The sequence below is a fragment of the Mesoplodon mirus genome (genome assembly GCF_964341445.2).
Source record: "Mesoplodon mirus genome assembly, chromosome: 1".
Lineage (NCBI taxonomy): Eukaryota > Metazoa > Chordata > Mammalia > Artiodactyla > Ziphiidae > Mesoplodon > Mesoplodon mirus.
In genome coordinates this window covers 41,768,422-41,782,515 of record NC_138976.1, presented here as the reverse complement: position 1 = coordinate 41,782,515, position 14,094 = coordinate 41,768,422, and positions in this window count along the sequence as shown.

Genomic DNA, 14,094 nt, shown 5'->3' with positions numbered 1-14,094 from the left:
TACCCAAAAGAATTGAAAGCAGGGACTCAAGCAGATATTTGTACCCTCATGTTCATAGCAGCATTCACAGGAGTCAAAAGTTGGAAGCAAACCAACAGATCATCAACGGATAAATGAATAAACAAAATGTGGTGTATACATACAATAGAATATTATTTAGTCTTTAAAAAGAATGAAATTCTGACACATGCTACAACATGGATGAAACTTGAGGACATTATGCAAAGTGAAATAAGCCAGCCACCAGAAGACCAGAGTAGAAATTACCTAAAGTAGTCAGATTCATAAAGACAGAAAGTGGAAGGGTTGTTGCCAGGGGCTGGTGGGAGGGGGGAATGGGGATTGTTCACTCATGGATACAGAGTTTCAGTTTTGCAAGATAACAAGAGTTCTGTGGATGGATGATAGTGATGATAGCATAACAATGTGAATGTTCTTAATGGCACTGAACTATAACACTTAAACATGGTTAAGATGGTAAATTTTATGGTATTCATATTTTACCACAAATTTTTTAAATTAAAAAAATGTTTTGAGAGTTTAACTTCTAGTAATGGCTGAGTAAGTTATTTTGGGCTGACCTTCCTTCCAAGAGCAACTAGAAAATTTGGATTAAAAATATTACATATATATTCCACTCGAAAGCATCAGAAAGTAACCAAGATAGGGAGAACTTACAGATTCAAGATCTGAAAGAAAGAAGCCGAGGCAAGTAAGATGTACATATATGGGGCCACTTTTCCCCTCAAGCTGACTACTAATTCTGAAAGTGAACATGGTGGCTGAGAGGCTGAGAAGCAGGACAGAACTTTCAAGAGTCTCACATATATGAAGAGAAAAAAAAGAAGTCCATGGCCCATCAAGCGGGGAGTAGCTTTGATAAACATCCCAGGGCTTTAGTTGGGTCTCCAAAAGGCTACACCAACAGATAAAGGCAAAGCAGAAATGGGTCAGCCCTTAGGATAATAGAAATATATATTCAGATTATATATATATATTATATATATATTAAATATATATTCAGATTATGTTTATTCCTGTGTGGAATAAAATGATCTTCCTCTAGCCCAGCAGCCCGCCAGAAGAAGGGAAAGTAAATTTTCACTGAAGAAAGAGAGTAATATCCAGAGCTTCAAATTATCTTTACAATTTATCAAAAATTTGTCAAAAATAGCCAGGTAAAGTTTAGAATTCAGTTGATAGTAATGTACCACGTTGGTGTCTTAGCTTTGACAATTGTAAGGCAGGAGATGTAATCTTCTCCTAAGATTTCTTACTTAGGAGAAACTGAAATTGGATGAGGGCTTTATATGAATTCTCTGTATTACCTTTACAACTTCTCTGTACATCTACCTATATTCCAAAGTAAAAAGTTTCTTTAAAAAAAAAAAGGCATGCAAGAATACAACAATGTACTTGAAATCAGTTGGCTGAAAACAAAGAGAAAAAAGTAACCAGAAACTGGAGTTGAAAACATGATGCTGAATATGCTCAAAGAATGAAATGAGATAAAATTTTTCTGTAAATTGGAAAATACTTTAAACATGGAATTCCTAGAACCAAAAGATACAATAACTGATATTAAAGGCTCATCAAATGGTTTTAACATCATATTAGAAAGGGAATAATTTAGATCAGAAAAAAAATATTGAAAATGAAGCACAAGGAGATAAGAGAATAGAAAATATAGGAGAGAGTGGAAGACATGAGACATGGTAGACATTTTCAACCCCTAAGTAATTGGAGTCCCAGGAGGAAAGGAAAAAGAGAATTATAAAAGTATTATTTTATTTTATTTTATTTTTTAACATCTTTATTGGAGTATAATTGCTTTCCAGTGGTGTGTTAGTTTCTGCTTTACAACAAAGTGAATCAGTTATACATATACATATGTCCCCATATCTCTTCCCTCTTCATCTCCCTCCCTTGCACCCTCCTTATCCCACCCCTATAGGTGGTCATAAAGCACCGAGCTGATCTCCCTGTGCTATATGGCTGCTTCCCACTAGCTATCTATTTTATGTTTGCTAGTGTATATATGTCCATGGCACTCTCTCACTTTGTCCCAACTTACCCTTCCCCCTCCCTGTATCCTCAAGTCCATTTTCTAGTAGGTCTGCATCTTTATTCCTGTTTTGCCCCTAGGTTCTTAATGACTTTTTTTTTTTTTAGATTCCATATATATGTGTTAGCATACAGTATTTGTTTTTCTCTTTCTGACTTACTTCACTCTGTATGACAAACTCTAGGTCCATGTGCCTCACTACAAACAACTCAGTTTCATTCCTTTTTATGGCTGAGTAATATTCCATTGTATATATGTGCCACATCTTCTTTATCCATTCATCTGCTGATGGACACTTAGGTTGTTTCTGTGCCCTGGCTATTGTAAATAGAGCTGCAATGAGCATTTTGGTACATGACTCTTTTTGAATTATGGTTTTCTCAGGGTATATGCACAGCAGTGGGATTGCTGGGTCATATGGTAGTTCTACTTTTAGTTTTTAAGGAACGTCTATACTCTTCTCCATAGTGGCTGTATCAATTTACATTCCCACCAGCAGTGCACGACGGTGCCCTTTTCTCCACACCCTCTCCAGCATTTATTTTTTGTAGATTTTTTGATGATGGCCATTCTGACCGGTGTGAGATGATATCTCATTGTAGTTCTGATTTGCATTTCACTAATGATTAAAGATGTTGAGCATTCTTTCATATGTCTGTTGGCAATCTGTATATCTTCTTTGGAGAAATGTCTATTTAGGTCTCTGCCCATTTCTGAATTGGGGTTTTTTTTTTTTAATATTGAGCTGCATGAGCTGTTTGTAAATTTTGGAGATTAATCCTTTGTCAATTGTTTCATTTGCAAATATTTTCACCGATTCCAAGGGTTGTCTTTTTGTCTTGTTTATGGTTTCCTTTGTTGTGCAAAAGCTTTTAAATTTCATTAGGTCCCATTTGTTTATTTTTGTTTTTATTTCCATTTCTCTAGGAGGTGGATCAAAAAGGATCTTGCTGTGATTTATGTCATAGAGTGTTCTGCCTATGTTTTCCTCTAAGAGTTTGATGGTGTCTGACCTTACATTTAGGTCTTTAATCCATTTTGAGTTTATTTTTGTGTATGGTGTTAGGGAGTGTTCTAATTTCATTCTTTTACATGTAGCTGTCCAGTTTTCCCAGCACAACTTATTGGAGAGGCTGTCTTTTCTCTACTGTATATTCTCGTCTCCTTTATCAAAGATAAGGTGGCTATATGTGCATGGGTTTATCTCTGAGTTTTCTATCCTGTTCCACTGATCTATAGTTCTGTTTCTGAGCCAGTACCATACTGTCTTGATTACTGTAACTTTGTAGTATAGTCTGAAGTCAGAAAGCCTGATTCCTCCAGCTCCATTTTTCTTTCTCAAGATTGCTTTGGCTATTCAGGCTCTTTTCTGTTTCCATACAAACTGTGAAATTTTTTTCTTCTACTTCTGTGAAAAATGCCATTGATAGTTTGATAGGGATAGCATTGAATCTGTAGATTGCTTTGGGTAGTAGAGTCATTTTCACAATGTTGATTCTTCTAATCCAAGAACACGGTATATCTCTCCATCTATTTGTATCATCTTTAATTTCTTTCATCAGTGTCTAATAATTTTCTGCACACAGGTCTTTTGTCTCCATAGGTAGGTTTATTCCTAGGTATTTTATTCTTTTTGTTGCAGTGGTAAATGGGAGTGTTTTCTTAATTCCACTTTTAGATTTTTCATCATTAGTGTATAGGAATGCCAGAGATTTCTGTGCATTAATTTTGTATCCTGCTACTTTACCAAATTCATTGATTAGCTCTAGTAGTTTTCTGGTAGCATCTTTAGGATTCTCTATGTATAGTATCAGGTCAAACAGTGACAGCTTTACTTCTTCTTTTCCAATTTGGATGTTTTATTTCTTTTTCTTCTCTGATTGCAGTGGCTAAAACTTCCAAAACTATGTTGAATAATAGTGATGAGAGTGGGAAATCTTGTCTTCTTCCTGATCTTAGTGGAAATGGTTTCAGTTTTTCACCACTGAGGAAGTTGTTGGCTGTGGATTTGTCATATATGGCCTTTATTATGTTGAGGAAGGTTCCCTCTATGCCTACTTTCTGGAGGGTTTTTATCATACATAGGTGTTGAATTTTGTCAAAAGCTTTCTCTGAATCTATTGATATGATCATATGGTTTTTCTCCTTCAATTTCTTAATATGGTGTATCACCTTGATTGATTTGAATATACTGAAGAATCCTTCCATTCCTGGATAAAACCTACTGGATCATGGTGTATGATCCTTTTAATGTGCTGTTGGATTCTGTTTGTTGGTATTTTGTTGAGTATTTTTGCATCTATATTCATCAGGGGTATTGGCCTGTAGTTTTCTTTCTTTGTGACATCATTGTCTGGTTTTGGTATCAGGGTGATGATGGCCTCATAGAATGAGTTTGGGAGTGTTCCTCCCTCTACTATATTTTGGAAGAATTTGAGAAGGATTCTTCTCTAAATGTTTGATAGAATTCTCCTGTGAATCCACCTGGTCCTGGGCTTTTGTTTGTTGGAAGATTTTTAATCACAGTTTCAATTTCAGTGCTTGTCATTGGTCTGTTCATATTTTCTATTTCTTCCTGGTTCAGTCTTGGAAGGTTGTGCCTTTCTAAGAATTTGTCCACTTCTTACAGGTTGTCCATTTTATTGGCATACAGTTGCTTGTAGTAATCACTCATGATCCTTTGTATTTCTGCAGTGTCAGTGGTTACTTCTCCTTTTTCATTTCTAATTCTATTGATTTGATTCTTCTCCCTTTTTTTCTTGATAAGTCTGGCTAATGGTTTATCAATTTTCTTTATTTTGTCAAAGAACCAGCTTTTAGTTTTATTGATCTTTGCTATCATTTCCTTAATTTCTTTTTCATTTATTTTTGATCTGATCTTTATGATTTCTGCTAACCTTGGGGTTTTTTCGTTCTTCTTTCTCTAATTGCTTTAGGTGTAAAATTAGGCTGTTTATATGAGATGTTTCGTGTTTCTTAAGGTAGGATTTTATTGCTATAAACTTCCCTCTTAGAACTGCTTTTGCTGCATCCCATATGTTTGGGGTTGTATTTTTTTTTTTATTGTCATTTGTTTCAACTTTTTTTAAATTTCCTCTTTGATTTTTTCAGCAATCTTTTGGTTATTAAGTAGTGTGTTTTATAGCCTCCATGTGTTTGTATTTCTTACAAATTTTTTCCCATAATTGATATATAGTCTCATAGCATTGGGGTTGGGAAAGATACGTGATATGATTTCAATTTTCTTAAATTTACCAAGGCTTGATTTGTGACCCAAGATATGATCTATCCTGAAGAATGTTCCATGAGCACTTGAGAAGAATGTGTATTCTGTTGGTTTTGGATGGAATGTCCTATAAATATCAATTAAGTCCATCTTGTTTAATGTATCATTTAAAGGTTGTGTTTCCTTATTTATTTTCATTTTGGATGATCTGTCCCTTGGTGAAAGTTGGGTGTTAAAATCTCCTACTATGATTCTGTTACTGTCTATTTCCCCTTTTATGGCTGTTAGCATTTTCCTTATGTATTGAGGTGCTCCTATGTTAGGTGCATAAATATTTACAATTGTTATTTCTTGTTCTTTGATTGATCCCTTGATCATTAGGTAGTATCCTTCTTTGTCTCTTGTAATAGTCTTTATTTTAAAGTCTATTTTGTCTGATATGAGAATTGCTACTCCAGCTTTCTTTTTATTTCCATTTGCATGGAATATCTTTTTCCTTCCCCTCACTTTCAGTCTGTATGTGTCCCTAGGTCTGAAGTTCATCTCTTGTAGACAGCATATATATGGGTCTTGTTTTTGAATCCATTCAGCCAATCTATGTCTTTTGGTTGGAGCATTTAATCCATTTACATTTAAGGTAATTATCGATATGTATGATCCTATTACCATTTTCTTAATTGTTTTGGGTTTATTATTGTAGGTCTTTTCCTTATCTTGTGTTTCCTGCCTAGAGAAGTTCCTTTAGCACTTGTTGTAAAGCTGGTTTGGTGGTGCTGAACTCTCTCAGTTTTTGCTTGTCTGTAAAGGTTTTAATTTCTCTGTCAAACCTGATTGCGATCCTTGCTGGGTAATCTTGGTTGTAGTTTTTTCTCCTTCATCACATTAAATATGTCCTGCCACTCCTTCTGGCCTGCAGAGTTTCTGCTGAAAGATCAGCTGTTAACCCTATGGGGATTCCCTTATGTGTTATTTGTTGTTTTTCCCTTGCTGTTTTTAATATTTGTTCTTTGTATTTAATTTTTGACAGTTTGATTAATATGTGTCTTGGTGTGTTTCTCCTTGGATTTATCCTGTATGGGACTCTGTGCTTCCTGGACTTGATTAACTATTTCCTTTCCCATATTAGGGAAGTTTTCAACTATAATCTCTTAAAATATTTTCTCAGTCCCTTTCTTTTTCTCTTTTTCTTCTGGGACCCCTATAATTCGAATGTTGGTGCATTTAATGTTGTCCCAGAGGTTGCTGAGATTGTCCTCAATTCTTTTCATTCTTTTTTCTTTATTCTGCTCTACGGTAGTTATTTCCACTATTTTATCTTCCAGGTCACTTACCCGTTCTTCTACCTCAGTTATTCTGCTATTGATCCCTTCTAGAGAATTTTTAATTTCACTTATTTTGTTGTTCATCACTGTTTGTTTGCTCTATAGTTCTTCTAGTTCTTTGTTAAACGTTTCTTTATTTTCTCCATTCTATTTCCAAGATTTTGGATCATCTTTACTATCATTATTCTGAATTCTTTTTCAGGTAGACTGCTTATTTCCTCTTCATTTGTTATGTCTGGTGGGTTTTTGCCTTGCTCCTTCATCTGCTGTGTGTTTCTCTATCTTCTAATTTTGCTTAACTTTCTGTGTCTGGGGTCTCCTTTTTGCAGGGTGCAGGTTCGTAGTTCCCGTTGCTTTTGGTGTCTGTGGCTAAGGTTGGTTCAGTGGGTTGTGTAGGCTTCCTGGTGGAGGGGACTAGTGTCTGTGTTCTGGTGGATGAGACTGGATCTTGTCTTTCTGGGGGGCAGGTCCACGTCTGATGGTGTGTTTTTGGGTGTCTGTGACCTTATTATGGGTTTAGGCAGCCTCTGTGCTAATGGATGGGGTTATGTTCCTGTCTTGCTAGTTGTTTGGCATATGGTGTCCAGCACTGTAGCTTGTTGGTCATTGAGTGGAGCTGGGTCTTGGTGTTGAGATGGAGATCTCTGGGAGATTTTTGCTGTTTGATATTATGTGGAGATGGGAGGTCTCTTGTGGACCAGTGTCCTGAACTTGGCTCTCCCACCTCAGTGGCACAGCACTGACACCTGGCTGCAGCACCAAGAGCCTTGGTGCTCCACCCGGCAGCAGCAGCCCCAGCGTCCCATGCCCGTCTCTGTGGTCCGCGCTTTTAGACGTGGCTCGTGCCCATCTCTGGAGCTCCTTTAAGTGGCCCTCTTAATCCCCTCTCCTCACGCACCAGGAAATAAAGAGGGAAGAAAAAGTCTCTTGCCTCTTCGGCAGGTCCAGACTTTTTCCCGGACTCCCTCCCGGCTAGCCGTGGTGCACTAGCCCCCTTCAGGCTGTGTTTATGCCGCCAACCCCATTCCTCTCCCTGGGATCCAACCGAAGCACGAGCCTCGGCTCCCAGCCCCCGCCCACCCCGGTGGTTGAGCAGACAAGCTTCTCGGGCTGGTGAGTGCCGGTCGGCACCGATTCTCTGTGCGGGAATCTCTCTGCTTTGCCCTCTGCACCCCTGTTGCTGTGCTCTCCTCCGCAGCTCTGAAGCTTCCCCCTCCGCCACCTACAGTCTCCACCCGCAAAGGGGCTTCTAGTGTGTGGAAACCTTTCCTCCTTCACAGCTCCCTCCCACTGGTGCAGGTCCCGTCCCTATTCTTTTGTCTCTGTTTTTCGTTTTTCTTTTGCCCTATCCAGGTACATGGAGAGTTTCTTGCCTTTTGGGAAGTCTGAGGTCTTCTGCCAGCGTTTAGTAGGTGTTCTGTAGGAGTTGTTCCACGTGTAGATGTATTTCTGATGGATTTGTGGGGAGGAAGGTGATCTCCGTGTCTTACTCTTCTGTCATCTTGAAGCCTTCCCAAAAGTATTATTTTAAATGGGAGCAGTTGAGAATTTTCCAAACCTGAGTAAAGATACCAAATCATGGATTCAAGAAGCACCATGATTGCCAAGTCAAAAATAATACCATGAGATTTATGAAAATTTTCTCTACTTATTAGTCAAAAGGAAATGCAAATTAAAACCATAATAAGATATAACTCACCAAGGTGCCTACTATTTTTTAAGCTGATGATACAACTGTGGGCAAAATTGAAGTTCATGGCCATATATACAGCTCTTGGGACTGCAAATTGGGAAAAATCACTTTGGAAGACTACTTAGTGAATGTTACAAGGCTGACCATAAAGTATACAACCTATGACATAGTGGTTCCCCCTATAGGTAATTGCTCAACAAAAATGCACCAAAAGATAGCTTATTGCTTCAGAAAAATAAAGTGATTATGGATGTCTACTGGAATATGTAAGCACTTATTTATAATATTAAAACCAGCATGCTTTTTAAAACATTTACATTAATTACTTAGAGTTATGACTTCAAATGGGTGATATAAACAGATGCTTTGCTATACCTATTCTTGCAGAAATAATGCTGAATTGATGTCTTATTTACCAGCTATCTTTGTGTGGGACAATATAAAGAAAAATAGAAGAAAGTTACTAATACACATTTGTACGAATTTTTTAAAAGCCCTCAAAGTAGTCTCAAATGTCAAATAATATACAGATTTTAGTAATACCAAATTTTAAAAAGCCAGTGGTTACATTTATGTTTTAAAATAGGGAAAATATGGAATGGTATACCATGTGTATTACAAAAAGTTTATACTATTTTAGTTTACATATGTCTATTATTTCCCAATATCTATCTTGAACTTGGTGGTATATCTAGGTTGAAAATACCTCTCATAGGTAAGTTATTCTTGATTAATTACTAGTTCAATCGTCTAACTGACACACAAGTATACTTTTTAAAATTTTAATTTATTTACTCTAAGTATTATATGTGTATGTCTTAAGGGTCAGATATAACCACCCCCTCTCCCAAATGAAGAAAGAAATCTAACAAACCCTGCCTCATGCTTTCTAACCTCAATTTCTCTTTTCCAGAGGCAACCATTTGCAACATTTTTTTTTCCTTTTATGAGAGAGAGCAAGGGAGAACCCAAGATAGAAGCTTCAGTCTTTTATAACCGAATACTAAAAGTGACATACCAAAATTTCTGCCATATACTGTTGCTTACACAGACCAACACTAACTGATTGTGGGAGGGAACTACACAAGAGTATGAGTACCAGAAGGTGGCAATCATGGAGGCATCTTGGAGGCTGGCTACCACAGTCTGTGTGGTAAAAATATCAACTCTAACTCTGCCAGCTCCTCCATATCCTCTCTCTAGTATCATCTTTTCTTCTCAGTTCCTAATCACTAATCCAGATTCCCTTAAATCCAGAGCTGGAGTATTCATCCCTGCACCCAGCACCAGATGGTCTTAGGATGCTTAGACCTTAGGATAGGAAGCCCTTAAATGCATTTTCAACTTAAAATATTTTCAACTTACAATGGATTTATCAGGATATAACACCATTGTAAGTCAAGGAATCTCTATACCATAAACTGGGTGGTTTATAAACAACGGAAATTTATTTCATACAGTTTTAAAGGCTGAAAGTCCAAGATGATCATTTTCATGGTCAGGCAAGGGCTCTCTTTGAGTCACTGACTTCTGACTTCTCATGTCCTCACATGGTGGAAGGGACTAGGGAGCTTGCTCAGACCTCTCTTACAAGGGCTCTAATCCCATTTATGAAGACTCCACCCTCATGATCTAATCATCTCCTTAAAGCCCCACCTCTTAATACCATCATACAGGGCATTAAGATTTCAACATTGGACTTCCCTGGTGGCGCAGTGATTGAGAATCTGCCTGCCAATGCAGGGGACACGGGTTCAAGCCTTGGTCTGGGAAGATCCCACATGCTGCAGAGCAACTAAGCCCATGTGCCACAGCTACTGAGCCCACATGCTCTAGAGCCCAAACCGCAACTACTGAGCCCACGCGCCACAATTACTGAAGCCCGCATGCCTAGAGCCTGTTCTCCGCAACAAGAGAAACCATCACAATGAGAAGCCCTCACACTGCAACGAAGAGTAGCCCCCATGCTCGCTGTAACTAGAGGAAGCCCGTGTGCAGCAACGAAGACCCAACACAGCCAAAAAACATAAAATAAAATACAATTTAAAAAAAAGATTTTGACAGAAGAATGTGTGGGGGAACACAGACATTCAGACCATAGCACCCAAGTACCACAACAGTTGTGAGATTGAAGTTTAGTTTTTCACAGCAGTATCCTAAATGCTTCAAAATTGGGGCATTACCCTCTAGGTAGCAATAGTCTCTGACTCCCTGACTGTCTCTATCTCCCTCTGGCTCTGGCTCTGGCTCTGGCTCTCTCTGTCACTGGCCCTCCCTTACATCCTTCAATAATCTCTCACTCCCCACCCATCATCTTATTTTTCTCTTTCTTTCCTTAACTGGCTATGTCCTCAAATTATTACATTTTTAATATTTATATTAATGAAACATTTTTATGACTTGTTCTGTTTTTAATTTTTAAAATGTATGAGTAGAATAACTAGATAAATTGTTTTTATATTTGACCCAGCAGTTATCTTTAGTTAAAAAAATAAAGTCTCCTGTACTTTCTTTATTGCTTCTTGGTTGTCTTTTCTATTGTGTAGGAAAAAAGTAAAGAAACAAAAATGAGGAAATCACTGAAAATCCTGTCTTTCTCTTCTACTTTTTATGCCATAATTTCCCTTATTTGTGGTCTTCTACTCTTCTACCAAATCCCCATCTCAGATTCTTTGTTCCTGAAGAAAACACCAGTTAATAAGTCAGTCTCTCATTGTGTCAGCATTCATGGAAGAAGAACGTGGCTAGAACTGAGTAAATTTCCCCTCATTTTGTAGGGGGAAATAGTTGTCACTTCCAACTATTTTTAATGTTTGTTGTGATATTTATGTCCATATTTCAAAATAACTGGCTGAAATACTACTATTTCCTGATTCCAGTCACCTTTGAATAGTCACTGTCTTCATGCTGTAGAAGTTGCAGATTTAGCTCCATGCACATCTCCTGTATACATTCCACCCTTCCTCCCAATAGAGCTATGTTACTTCTTTTTTAAATAAATGGACTTTCATTACTTACATTATTACGGCTATGTAAATATTATTCACACTGAGCCATGTAATGTAATGAAAGGACATTCTTGTATGAAATTTTGCTTTACCTGGAATTAACTTTTTAGTTTTTTTAGATTTCTAAGAACCCATCTCCAGTCTGTACACATCAGGCAATTTACCAGTTGAATCTAGATGTCTGACTGCTTCTTTACAAATTTTCAACCAAGCCTCTCAACCCTCCACTGTCCCCTACCTTTAAGACATTCCTAGTGCTCTAATTCCTGAGACTTTTCTGAGGTTCCACAGCTATAGGAGGGACAACCTCACGAGAACTCCTTGATGTAGAAGATGCATGGTGCAGTTATGACTTCAAGGGACCCCAGGTGTGATTTTTGGGGTGGATGCTTGAAGGGAATCTGGGCAGTCTCTGATGTCACCTCGACCACGTTTCTGTGACTTTTGCTGGGCTCTGCCTCTCCCCCTTTACTCACCCTCCCTGCCTTTCCTACTCCCTGCAGCCCCAGACACCCTTTCTCACAGCATCTGTGTCTGATGATGCAGATGCAGTGCTACCCCACGAGTTTTTCTTTGTCCTGAATCACTCAGAGTCAGTTCTCTTTTCTCAATTCATTTTTTTGGCAATAATCCTTTCCTGGGATAGTCATCATTGATCACTATAGCTGATGCCCTGCTGTGAGAATAGGCAGGAGCAATGGAAAATCCAGGGAATAGTGGAAGGAATTATAAATTCTCTTGCATGGAGTCATGCTGACTTCTTCCTTGTCTACCTGCTCCATCCCAGCTCAGCATTCATTTTAATCATTATTTCCTTCATTGTTTCTCACTTTCCAGAAGTTCATGTTCAAAGGTGGATTAAGGATTCCTTCTCATCTTATATGCATGACTAAACTGAAGAAATAGAGCTTGTGGGCATCTTTGCCATGGTCATCATGGAACAGCAACCAACATCTCACCCATATGTGAAGGGTCCCAGCTGCATGCAGTCCAGCCTCTCACCTTCTGATTTGGAATTTCCATCTGATCTTATATTTCTGTCAAACTCCTTTTTAGTTCCCAGGAAGCTTAAAAGTCTATATAAGCCAGTTGTTCTCTGCTCAGTTTTTCAGTCTGTAACCTACAGATGTTTTCTTATCACTACCAGGCAGTGTTTTTTACCATGAGGCAAATTGCCTTAAATTTTTGAAATCCTAGTTTCTCTTTTAATTGGCTTTTAGGCCAAAAATCTAACAAGATCACAAATCTAACACTTTCCTAAATCAAAACCACTTCTCCCTCCATCCTGCCCTCTGTTATTATCTTGTATAAGTACTATCTTTTTACTCTGTAAGGAAACAGAAGTTGGACAAACCAGTCAGTTCTCATGATTAAACCCATTCCCAGATATTTTTAAAAGTGTAGTGATTGTATGAATTTATTAGTCATTTGCTTTTAGTGAAATTAGAATAATATATATTTATATATTTTTGTTAATACTTTAGATAGTTTTACAAAATATGACACAAGGAGAGAATCATATCATAAACTCCATGTATTCCTTCAAGAATTAACTCATGGCCTATTTTATTTCACCTGTACCCTCACTCACAGAACCCAGGGTTATTTTGAAGCAAATCCCAGACACTATATAATTTTAAGTCTACATTGTTGCTCCAAAATATAAAGATTTATCTCTTTATTTAAACTTCATAATACATTTTACATGGTATTATAATACACAATAATATAATATAATATTTATAATACCATTATCACAAAACTAGTAATATTTTTACTTTTATCAAATACATCTTCAGTGTTCAAATTTCCCTAATTGTCTCTTAAATGCTTTTTGTTTTACAGTTTAGTGCTTGAATCAGGATCGTAATAAAGGCAATACATTGCAATGAGTTGATAATGCCTCTTAAGTTCTCTTTTAGTCTATAATTTACCCCTCTACCTTTTTTATGCCCTTTTGCAATTTATCTGTTGACACAACCAGGTCAGGATACTGTAGAGTTTCTCAGTCTGGATTTCACCAATTGCACCCCTGTTCTGTTGTTTGACATATTTATCTGTCCCTATGCTCCCTATAAGTTGGTAGTTAAATCCAGAGGCTTGTACAATTTAAGTTTACATCCTAATATGGACCAGGTGACAATACCTCTTTATGGGAACACTCCCATTAGCACTTTCACTTCCAGGAATCAGAGTGTGAGGTGTGTACATATTTTGGAAAGAATATATATATTTTTTTGTTTGTTTGTTTTTCTTCTTCTTCTTCTTTTCCACTTAACTGACATTCATAAATTCTTTGGGACTCACTTCCTCTGTACTTTCTGGATGAAAATTTTGGTTATTTTTTCCTCCTAGAGGACATTAAGAAGTTTAGACTTATGAGCTCATTTCAGTGAAATCAGAATTCCTAAATCCAAGACCCTCCATTCAAATAGATACTTAACTGTCCCAGCAGCAGGCAGTTTCTCCATCTAACTCTCAGTGACAACAGTAAGTGCACCAAGATTGTGGCTCTTCAGAAAACATTTTCAAAGACGTTTTTAGCTGTGCTTTTTCTGAAAGCTAATATGATCTATTGATCCTTTCATTTCCCACAAACCTTTAGGTAATGTAGTCCACGTGTATGTAGTTTGGATAAAATAATTGTGAAAGTTCAGTGCAATTCAATTCCCCACTGTTTGTGCACAGAGCCCTCTGTATCCCCTGAGGTACCAGGAAAAGATGAGGACACCCCGGCCACTGGTCTCAAGCCACTTCCAGTCTGGTATATAAGCAAACAC